Source organism: Chrysochloris asiatica, unplaced genomic scaffold, assembly GCF_000296735.1.
Source record: "Chrysochloris asiatica unplaced genomic scaffold, ChrAsi1.0 scaffold00220, whole genome shotgun sequence".
NCBI lineage: Eukaryota > Metazoa > Chordata > Mammalia > Afrosoricida > Chrysochloridae > Chrysochloris > Chrysochloris asiatica.
Window position 1 is genome coordinate 2,215,489 of NW_006408738.1, and position 12,466 is coordinate 2,227,954.

The window sequence follows — 12,466 nt, forward strand, 5'->3', positions numbered from 1 at the left end:
TGTTTTCTCTGCCAGTGTACACTACATCATTAATTGGTTGAAATAACACAACCATGATGGTCTTCAACAAAATGCTCTGGCAATTATTAAAGCACATATTTCCTTTCACAGAGCAAATTAAAAGTCATGACATTATAAAAACAAAATAGACTATTTAAATTTCAATAAAATGGTACATTTTACAGGAAAAAGACTGCCAATATGTTTCTGTCACTATTTGTTATATTGTATAGGCAGCCCCCAGATTACAAGTTCCATTTCTAAGTAGAATTTGTATGTAAATCAGTTAAGTGTGGTTTGTGTGTGATGTGGGCTAGTCAAATGTCAAATGTTTGTCTTAACATATACTACATAATGTACTTTTTATGTATGTTGTTGTTAAGTGCCATGGGGTCAGTTCCAACACATAATGACCCTGTATAGGGTTTCTGAAGAGTGACTGGTGAGCTGGAACCCGATCTAGCAGTTCAAGCCCACTTTGTGGTCTAGCACATTAACCCACAGCACCACACCAGGACTCTTCTCTGTGCATAAAAAACATCAAAGAAACACTTCCAGGTACACAAAACATCTTTAACATACTATAATAATAATAATGTTTCAGTGCACAATGCAAAGTACTGCCTGTTTGTTATTATAAATCATTGTGTGTCCCAGAAAATTTTAGTGTAGGCATTTTGGGGTTGGTTTTAAACTACGGGTTGTATGTATGTAAGTCGAATGCTCATAACCCAGGGACTGCTTGTTTATAACACAGGGCACAGAGACATAAGCTTACTGAACTGTAGATTTAACATGGTTAAGTGGTGTGAGCTGTGTAATGAAAACCACAACAGAAAAACACATACATAACTCTACATCTACAAAATATTTTATATAAGATTCCCTTTTAAATCTCTATATACATATTTCCATTTAATACTGTTAATTAAATCCATAATGCTAAATTTAATTAAATAAGAATTAAATAAACTCAAAAGGAGGAGAGTGATTGATTTTGCAGCCCAGGAGCAGAGGTCCCCAGGACCATCAAGTGAGAAGAATGGAGAACAGGACCCTACCCAGACAGGCAGTGAAGCCAGGGATGGAGACAGAGAAGATGACAAGCACAGATGGAGTGGCTGGGGACACTGGACCCAGGGAGGAAGAAGGGCTGTGAGCTGGCGGCTGGGGGTGGGGGTGGGGGTGGATGGGCCGGTGTGGCGTACCCTTTGGGGTGCATGATGAGGCATGGAAGGGGTTATAATCACTGCAATGAGACAAAATACAATAGGATGACTGTAAAGCTTATGTTCTCCCACGTAAATCTCAAAATAAAAACTTAAAAAGCAACAAAAAAATAATTAAATAAACTGCCCCAATGCTGATATTCACAACACATATTTAAATCACAACTTATTTGTAGTATACTGCATACAATGGTTCTTTAAACAACATCAACAATCATATTTTGAAGAATATATTTTCATCTACAGCTCAGGTAAGGAGCTCTGGTAGCGTAGTGGTTACGAATCGGGCTGTGAACCGCAAGGTCAGCAGTTTGAAACTACTAGCTGTTCCACAGGAGAAAGATGAGGCTTTCTGATCCCGTAAAGATTTACAGCCTCAGAAACCCTGTGCAGGGTTGCTATGAGTTGGAACCGACTCCACAGCACATAACAATAACAACAATAACTCAGGTAAAGCTTTATTAAATTGTAAATACTTTTAACAGTGCAGAAATACAAGTTTTCAAAAAAAATTTTCAAAAGATCTGCTATTCAAATAATATTTTTTCAAAACCAGGTGGAGGCGTGTGATAAAATTCATTGAAGTGGCAATCCAGAATTGCACTGTCGTCAACATAAACAACTGGATACACTGTTCCTCGTATACCTGATGCTGGACAGTGCATATTTTTTCCATTCAAATATACATTTAGTTCTACATGGTCGTATGTAATACCCACCACATTTCCCTCCTGTGGAAGGCTGTTTGCTGGCAGTCTGTTCTTCTCGTTGTTGTTCCTCATCACGAGACTGTGGAAATATCGGCCAAGAGGAATCTGATTCAAATTAACTTTCTGGGTTGCAACTCCAATAACCCAGATACTTGTGGACTGGATTTTGAATTCAAAGTAGCTTTTGTTTTGATGTAATGGCTCACTGGCTAAGTAACCTCCTGTTCCACATATTTGTCTTCCATTTTTCACAATGACAACATCTGTTCCCCTGTGCTGCACGTCCAGCTGCACTTCTGGCATTTCCTTCAGAGGGATGTGGCCGCTGCCACAGTCTCTGCAGCACCGCAGACAGCAGAACACCAAAGCGGCCATCGCGCCTGAACCAACAACTCCACCACCGCCGCCACCGCCCCTCCACCACAGCGACAACGCCTCCCACCCCCATTGTGTTCTTGCCTGCATGGTTTCTGCTGAGAAATCAGAGCTTCATCTGATTTGCTTGCCTTTGTAAATAACACTTCTCTTTTCCCTGGCTGCTTTTAGGTTTCTCTTCTTGTCTTTGATTTTGGAGAGCTTGATTATGATATATCTTGGTCATTTTCTTTTGGGAGTCTATCCTTCCTGAGGTTCATTCAGCTTCTTGAATGCTTATCTTCTCACCCTTCAGAATGTTAGGAAAATTTCTTCAAATAGATCATCAACTATCTCCTCTGTGGACTTGTGTGATTCTTCCTGTTCTGGAATGCCAGTGATTCTTAAGTTATTCCTCTTCATGTTGTCCTACAAGAATCACAGACTCTCTTCAGATTTATTATCCTTTTTTCCGCTTGCTCTTCTATCTTAGCAGTATTGAGAGTTTTGTCTTCCAGCCCACGGGTTCTGGCCTCCATCTCTTCAATTCTACTCCTTTGCCCTTTCCGTGTATTGTCTATTTCTGATATTTTATTGTTAATCATCTGGACCTCTTTTTGCAGGTTTTGAATTGTTTCCAATGCTGTATCTATCTTGTTAGATATCTCCTGTAGCACTTTCCTAACTTCTTCCTTATTTTCCTCCAGCCCTCTGTGGAGCCTTTGGATGTGTCTCAATAGCATTCTCCTGAAGTCCTTCTCAGGCCGATCCAAAACCTATTCTCCTTCTAATGGGAAGTCTATGCCTACCTCCTGCACATTTGTCTCAGTTACTCTTTTCTGTTTCTGGTCATGTGCTGAGACCTTCTGTTATTTTTTTCTATGACATTTTCAATAGTTAGATGTATTTTCAATGATTAAATGAATGTACGTTGCCATATTATGAAGCTTACTGAGTGCCTTCTGGTGGCTCTGATCTCGAGATAGGGTTCCCTTTTCATGTCTCTTATTGTCAACTGTGAGCAGCCTTAGCAAGTGTTGGCTATCTATGGAATGTATAGCAGCTGGTTTAGGCACCTGTCCAGATGGTGGGGTATTATATGGTATGCTTGTAACTTGGGTATAGGGACAAGATTGCTGTCTCTTCTTGGGTAATGTAGGGAGAGAAAGCTTCCACCACCAGGAAAAAAAATAAGACCAAGTATAGAAAAAAGAGAAATAAAAGTAAAACAAAAACAAAACAAAAATGTAGCAGATTAGTCCAGCAGCCTTTGCTGTGCTGGTCAGTGTGCGTGCACAGTAGAAACCTCCAGTTGTGTGTGGGGGTGTCCACTCCCTCAGGAATCCCCTCTAGGTACCTCTGTGGAGATGCACAGACAGGGATTGAGAAATAAACGGAAGAAAGATTGTTTACACTTTTATCTCTGAAGATCAGTTAGGTACCTGCATATGCACAGCGTAATTCTCAAAATGACTGTATACCTGTTTATACTAACTGGTGTTAGTTCTTGCCTTTTGTGTTGGGGTTTTACAGGGTGCACATACAGCTTGGCTGTATGGCCAGACCTGCTGTCTCTATTTAGATAAGGCAGGAATAACGGCTCCTGTCCAAAGTAGGAGAGTCAACTTTAGGGCTAAATCCCAGAGTCAGAAGTCATAAGAAGCCGCTGGAGGATTAGCCTCTGGAGCCAATGGAGCTTTCAGTGACTTCTTTGCACCATGGGAAAATTGCACCCTGTGTGCAAAACACTGGACCCTTTTGGGGGTGCACTCCCACCCACGTAAAGACACTCAGGCTGGGCAGAGAGGGTGTAACAGGGAGAGCACAAGAGATGAGGGAAAAAAGTTTTAAAAAGTCACACCTCTTTTTCCACAAGCCGCTGGGTGGCTTTTGCACTGTAGCGGAATGGTTGTGGCCCTGCCTTCTGACCTCCACCAAGACCCCTTAATTCTCTTATTTGTTCATCACATCACATCATATCATGGGGGGAGGGAGCGTAGCTATACCTCAACTGCCAAACGCTGAGAATACTGGCCCAGTTCAGTTGACACAGAACCCTAACTCTCACACTCACCATTTGGTATGCTATTATTACTATTGGTGTTCAGTGCCTTGGAGTTGGTTCTGAGGCAAAGCGATCTGTATAAGGTTTCCAAGGAGTGGCTGGTGAATCTGAACTGCTGGCCTTGCAGTTCAGCACTGTAGGTTTCTGTAGATGCTATTTATTAAGTTGAGAAAGGTCCTCTGTACTTCAAATGTGCTGAGAAATTTTCTCATGAATTAGTGTTGACTTTTGCAGTATTTTTCAGCCTCTATTAACATGATTAGATAATGTTTCTTCTTTAGATGGTCAGTGTGATAGATAACATTAAGTGATTTTTAAATATTGCAAATTAGGAATGAACACCACTTTAACATTGTTGGCTTGGATTCACCCTGCTAATACTTTTTAAGGGGGTTTTCTATCCATGTTCATGAAAACTTTGTTGTTATTAAGTACCATAGAGTTGGTTCTGACTCAATAACCATGTCGAGGGTTTGAACTACCCATCACGCGGTTCAAACTCACCTTGCAGTCCAGTGAATTATCCTGACGTACCAGTAATTTTCCTCCCTTGCAATATTTTCGTCTAGTTTTAGTATTACGGTAATTACAAGCTCAGAATTTTTCCTTCCTCTTACATATTTTAAAAGAAGTTGAGAAGGAGTTATTCTTTAGATATTTGGTAGAATACACTCAAGAAATTATCTGGGACTTGTGCTTTCTGTTTTGAAAGGTTATTGTTAATATGATTATGATTTCTTTAATAGCTATAAATCTATCCATATTATACACTTTTTCTTGTGTGTTTTAGGAGATTTATGTCTTTGGTAGATTGCATATAATGGAATTCGTTCATTTTATCTTAAATTATCAAATTTGTGGACATATGTTTTTCATGCAATTTGTTATTCTCTTCATGTCCATCAGATCAGCTGTAATGTCTCTCTTTAATTGTTAACATTAACAATTTGTATATTCTCTTTTTTCTCAAGTAGCATGGTTAGACACTTATTAACCTTTTCAAGGAATTATCTCTTGGTTTACATGATTTTCTCTATCATTTTCCTGTTTTCATTTTATTCTTCTCTGCTGTCATTTTTTTTTTTTTTCCTATTCTCCTTGTTATAGTTTCTTAAGGTGGTTTTCAGAGGCTCCCTGGTGATGCAGTGGTTTCAATGCTGTGAGGATCAAGCCCACTGGCCACTTCCTAAGAGGAAGATAAGACGATCAGCTCCTGTAAAGCTGTGCACTCTTGAACCCTACTGAGCAGGTCTACTGTGTCCTGTTGGGTCCCTAAGAGTCACAATCAACTGACAGCACTGGGGAGATGGTAGACACTTTGACTATTGATCTGGGATCTTTCTTCTTCTTTAGCGTATGCCTTGTTGTTGGTGTTAAGTACTTTTGAGTTGATTCTGACTCATAGCTGCCCGGTATAGGGTTTCCCAGGAGTGACTGGTGGGTTTGGACTGATGACCTTGAGGTTAGCTATCCAGTGCCTATCCTTCCAATGCACCACACCAGGACTACAATGCTACATGTTTTTCTCTATAAGCACTGCTTCCAATGCATTCCACAGACAGTCAGAAGTTGTCTTGGTATATCTCTTTCCTTTTAAAAACGGTTTGTTGTTGTTGTTGTTGTGCTGTTAGTGAAAGTTAAAACAGCAAATTATGTTCTTCTTTGACAATTTCTACACACACTGCTAGATTACATTAGTTACATTTATCCTATGTGCTTGATTATTTCATTAGCACTATGCCCTCCTGGTCCATCCATAGTATATGTTTCATTTCATGGTTTTATTGATAACTACTTTCATTTAGTTCAAAATAGTTCTTCATTTTTCTTGACATTTCTTTGACCCATTGTTGTTTGAAAGTATGTTGTTTAATCACCAAATATTATAGGTTTTCTACCTATTTTTCTGTTATTAGTTTCTAGTTCAATTCTATTGTTACCTGGGAGCTTAATTTGCAAGATTTACATTCTTTAAACATTTTTAGATGTGGTTTAGGGCTCAGCATGTGGTGTATTTCTCTGTGATCTTGAAAAGCATGTGTATTCGGTTGCTGTTGGGTAAAGTAATTATAAATGTCAATTATAGTCAGTTGATAGATGACGCTGTTCAGTTCGACTATATCTTGCTGATTTTCTGCCTGGTGGATCTGCCACTTGCTGACAGAGGGGTGGTGACATTTGTGACTACAATAATGGATTTGTTTATTTCTCCTTGTGGTTGTTTTTCCTCATATATTGTGATGCTCTGTTGCAAGTTTGTTTGAAGAATTTTATGTCTATTATTATTTAATGCCTCTCTTTATTCTTGTTCCTTTTCCTTGTCCTGAGATCTGCTTTGTCTGAAATTACTATAGGTAATCCAGAGTTCTTTTGATTAGTATTATCGGGGTTTATTGCTCTACAGCTCTTCTTTATAATCTATGTGTCTTTATACTTAAAGTGAGTTTCGTGTATATAGCCATAGCTGGATCTTGTCTTCTGATCTCTTTCAATTGTTGTATTTAAACTGTTCACGTTGAAAGTGGTTATTCATATCATTGGATTAATGTCTCCTATGTTTTTTCTTTGTTGTTTCTTTATTTTTCTGTCTCCTACTATTTCTGCCTTCTCTGGCTTTAACCAAACAGTTCATATTATTCCATTTTCATTCCTCCTTTAGCCTATTAGTAATACTTTCATTTAAAAGTATTTTAATGGTTGCCCTAAAATTAAATTGTACATTTTCATCTAATCTAAGCCTACTTTCAAATAATATTACACTGCTTCACAGATGATGAAGGTACCTTGAACAACATATTCCCAGTCCTGTAACTTATTCCCTTATTACATTTCTATCACTGACATCAATTACTTATGTTATAAATAATGTAAATTATTATTTTATTAAAGTGTATTACCGTTATTATTATTACAAATGAAAAAATAAAACATTATATTTTTCCTTTTTTAATTCCTTTGATCATGGTCTTTCTTTATAAATGCATATCTAACTTTGTGAACTATATACATTTTTCTTATTTCTGAAGAATTTCTTTTAACACTGCTGAAAAAGCAAGTTTACTGTAACAGATTTACCTGAGAAGGTCTACTTCACTATTTTTTTTTTAATTTATTTTTTTACTTTTTAATGTGAATTCAGTAATGGTTTACAGACAAGATCATCAGCTTTATATTCAACAAACCATTCAACAAATCATACACTGTGCTGCATCTCCATATTTACAACCCCTTCCATTACACAATAGTTATCCGGCTTCCTCCCTGTGCTTCCTATTTTCATTCCACCCACCTTCCCAGCCCTTTTTAACTTTGTCCTTAGAAAGATGTTGCCATTTTGGTTTGGAATGATTAACATGGTGAGTATGCCTTGCTAGTATTACTGTCCCCTGCTATAAACTGATCTATCTACTGCTTGACTAAAAATTAGACAACAAGGGTGAGTTCTTTTCCAGACTTGAAGGGTGGCCCAGGGCAATAGTCTTTAAGGTCCTACAGCCCCTTTCTGAGCAGTAAATCTGATTTGCTTTTTTATTACATAATTTTCCATTTTGTTCCATGTATTCTCTCACTTTATACAGGACCCTGTAATGGGATTTCTTTCATGGCAGTTGGTAGTGGTTCCTGGATACTGTCTAGTTCTTTTGGTCTCAGAGTCATGGAAACCGGTGTTCATATGTTCCATTAGTCCACTGGACTAATTGATTCCAAGTATCTTCAGTTTTTATCACTCTTCATTCTTCCCCACATGGAAAGACCAATAGCTGCATTTTAGACAGCTGGTCATGAGCTTTCAAGATCTCAGAATCTATTCACCCAAGCAGAATGTAGAACATTGACTTTGTGGATTATGTTATGCCAGTTGACCATGGTGTCTTCTGAGACTATGGTCCTGAGCCCTCAGGGCAACCAACTCATTGCCTTATGAGATTTGATAGCATCTAGGAAGCTTTCATCATTTTGCCTGCTATGTGCTCCACCACATCCCTAGTAGTGTTTACATGAAAGGTAAATACTCAAGTACAAATGTCCTTTTTCAAACCTTTATATATATATGGGATATATGAACATATATATAGTGTAGTGCTGTGGGATAAAGCACTGAACTACAAGGTCAGTTTGAACCACAAAGTCAGCAGTTCAAACTTACCAGTGGATCCTCAAAAGTCAAGCGAGTTGGTTCCAACCCTTAGTGACGCTGTATACAGAGTTTCTGAGGAGCAGCTGGTGAGTTTGAAGCACAGACCTTGTGGTACAAACTGGCCTGTGGAGTGCTTAGCCTACTGCACCACAAAGGACTCCATATACATATCTAGATCTCTCCCAGTCTTCTTCCCTTACCCATTCAGCCCATGTCTCAATCCATGTATCTAGGCCCATTGTCCTGTTGTTCCAAGGTTGCATCTGTATCACTATTTACCTCTATCCCCTTTAGCCCATGCACACCTCACTGTGTCTTCACAATCTACTCCATGGACAAAACACAAAGCAAACTATTGCCCTAAGGATTTATGGACTTGGAAACCCTAAGAAACGGTTACAGGCTCTGCTGTGAGTGGGACTCAAGTCAAAGGCTCTGGATTTGGTTTCGGTATACTTAAGATGTATACCCAAAACTCTTTTTTCAAAATTCTTCTCTTTGTCTTTGATTTTTCTGCTTTTTGACTATAACTAGGTGAAGATTTTTTTGGTATTTATCCTGTTTGGTGTACTCTTGCGTTCTTTTATCTGTGGCTTTCTATCTGTCAACAAAAGTTGGAAAATTCAGCCATTATTGCCTTAAATATATGCATTTCTTTTGGTCTTTTTTTAAAAAAATCTTTTAGATTTTTGCAAACGTCTTACAATCCTTGATGTTTTATTTGCTGTTTTCTTTAGTACTGTTAATTTCCTGTTTGAGACTGTTACTGACTAACCTTGATGCCCTGAGGTTTTTCCTTTGCCACGCCCACACTACGGACGAATCCATAAAGGCATTCTACATTTCCGTTACAATGTTAGTTTCTTTCTCAGACGTACACTATCTATCTGGTATTGCATGCTTTCTGCTTTTTCCACGAGAGTCCTTATGTTTCATCATCATTGCTGTTACTAGGTGCCACTGAGTCACTTCCAACTCACGTGACCCTTTGTGCAAGAGAACAAAACAAAGCACAATCCTCACAACTGTTATTTACAATAGTTATATGGTTATTTTACATTTTCTGTTCTATAATTCTAAAATCTGTGTCCTATCGGAGTTTGAGTCTGTTCTTGTTTTATTTTTTCAATCGCTTGTGTTTTTTAATTTTTTTGAAAGTCAGACATGTTGTATCAGCTAATAGAAACTGCGGTAAGCAGACCTTTTGTGTGAAGGTTTATCTGAATCTGAATGACGTTTGTTGTTGTTGTTAAGTGCCATCGAGTCGTTTCTGACCCATAGCGACCCTGTAAAGGGTTTCTGAGGTGTGACTGGTGAGCTTGAACCACCATACTTGCAGTTTAAAAGGCTTTGCAGTCTGGCGCGTTAACCCACAGCGCCAGAATGATGTTTGTTGTTGTTGTTATGTACCATGGAGTCGGTTCCGACTCATAGCGACCCTGTACAGGGTTTCCGAGGCCGTAAATCTTTACGGGAGCAGAAAGCCTCATCTTGCTCCTGCGGAACAGCGGGTAGTTTTGAACTCCTTACTGTGAGATTAGCAGCCCGATTCGGAACCACTACGCTACCAGAGCTCCTTAGAACGATGATTAAAACAGGACTTTTTGTCTCACCACTTGACTTTGGATTTTCCTTAAATATACCCCCAAAAGAGGGTGTGAGACTTAGAGCTCTGTTGGCTCCAGTTCACTGTTACTATACAGGCACCTTCCTGCTCGTGTGGTGAGAAGGTGCAAAGGAAGTCTTCTGTGATTACCTAATTAAATCTCATTCTCTTAATGGGATGGTTTCCCTAAGCTATGCTCTTCAAAATATCTGTTCAGGGATGTTTGTTGTTGTTAAGTGCCATCAAGTCGGTTCTGACCCATAAGTGACCCTGTATAGGGTTTCCGAAGAGCGCTGCTGAACTTGAACCACCGACCTTGCCATTCAAACGGCTTTGCAGTCTGGCGTATTAACCCACAGCACCATACATCAGTGGTGTAGTTATGTATTTATTTCACATGTTTGGGTGAGACCGAAAGGATAGCAGGGTTAGAGTAGAAAGTATAAATTTCTCCAAGTTGGAAAATACTTAGCAAATCATTATTCAGTGAAAAGTTGTACTTTACTAAGGAGAGTGCTCTGAGCATATTTCACAACGGTTATTTCTACTCCCAGAGTCCCGGTGTGGCGCTGTGGGTTAATATGCTGCACTGCGAAGTCATTTGACCTGCAAGGTTGGTGGTTCAACTCACTAGCTGGTCCTCAGAAACCCTACTAAGGGTCGCTATGGATCCAGAACCTACTCTATGGCTCTTAACAACAACAACAACTTCCACACCCAGACTTTCTTTCAGACCCAGAAGGAACTCATTCTTGACCCTTTGCCATAAGAACATGATGAGATTCTGATCGAGAAAACCTATGAGAATTTGGGGGTCTCCCGATTTTTCAGAGATTTGTCACTCCCATACTCACCCCACTACTAAGACAGATTAGGAAGGAGAAGCAAGTTACTCCTGAAGGTTTAGACACTGAAAACCTTATGAATAGCAGTGAAACACTGTCATATATAATGTCAGAAGATGAGCCCTTCTTCAAAGCAGTGTTTTGGGGAAGAGCTGCCTCTTCAAAGCAGTGTTTATCAAGATGAGATGATGTGAATGGACTAAAGCTTTCAGGGCTTTCATTTGCTGATAGGGCACAATTTAAAACTAGGAGAAACAGCTGTAAACATCCATTAATAATTGGATATGGAATGTATGAAGTATGAATCTAGGAAAATTGGAAGTTATCAGTAATAAAATGGAGCACATTAAGATCAAAATCCTAGGCATTTGTGAGCTGAAGTGGACTGATATTGGCCATTTTTAATCTAATAATCAAATGGTTTTCAATGCCTGGAACCACAAATTCAAGAAGACCGAGGTAATTTCAAGATAATATCCATACAGCTAAAAGGAAGATCAGTTAATACCACTATTATTCAAATATATGTACCAAAAATTAAAGGCAATGATGATGAAATTGATTAATTCTACCAATTTATTCAGTCTAAAATTGATCAAACAAGCATACAAGATATATCGTTAATTATTGGGGATTGGAATTCAAGGGTTGGAAACAAAGAGGAAGGATCAGTAGTTGTAAAACATGGCTGTGGTGATAGAAATTATGCTGGATATCACATGATAGAATTCTACAGCACTAATTGTAACCACAACAATGATGGTTCGAACTCACCCGTCACTCCTCAGAAATCCTATACACGATTCCTATGAGTTTGAACCAACTCAACGTTACTTAACAATAACAACAATGACTTATTCGTTGCAAATACATTTTTTAAACAACAAAAAAGGCAACTGTACACATAGACCTCATAGTTGGAATACACAGGAAACAAATTGACTATATCTGTGGGTAGAGATGGTGGAAAAGCTCAATATCATCAGCCAAAACAAGGCTAGGGCAGAATGAGAAACAGACCATTAATTGCTCAAATTTGGCTGAAGCTGAAGAAAATGAAAAGAAAACTGTGAAAGACAAAATATGACCTTGAACATATCTCACCTGAATTTAGAGATCATCTCAAGAATAGATTTGATACACAAATGACCAAAGACCAGAAATATTGTGGGATGACATCAAGAACATTGAACAAGAAAAATGCAAAAAGTCACTAAAAAGAACAGAAAGAAAATTCTAACATCGATGTCAGAAGAGACTATGAAATTTGTTCTCCAGTGTAGAGATGCTAAATGAATGGAAGAAATGAGGACATCAAAGATCTGAACAGAAAATTTCAAAGGGCAGCTTCAGAAGGAAGAATAAAGTATTATAAGGAAATAGGCAAAGACCTGGAGTTAGAAAGCCAAACAGGAAGAACACATTCAGCAATTTCAGTCTGAAAAAACTGAAGAAATAACTCAAACCTTGACTTGACATATTGAAGAATTCACTATTTTTAATGAACGATGCAGAAAGC

At 38.6% G+C, this 12,466-nt stretch overlaps 1 pseudogene; it reads right to left on the reverse strand.

Annotated features, from left to right (window-relative positions):
- Window positions 1-1,744: 1,744 nt before the first annotated feature.
- LOC102822779 lies at window positions 1,745-2,314 on the reverse strand (annotated as a pseudogene).
- Window positions 2,315-12,466: the final 10,152 nt, after the last annotated feature.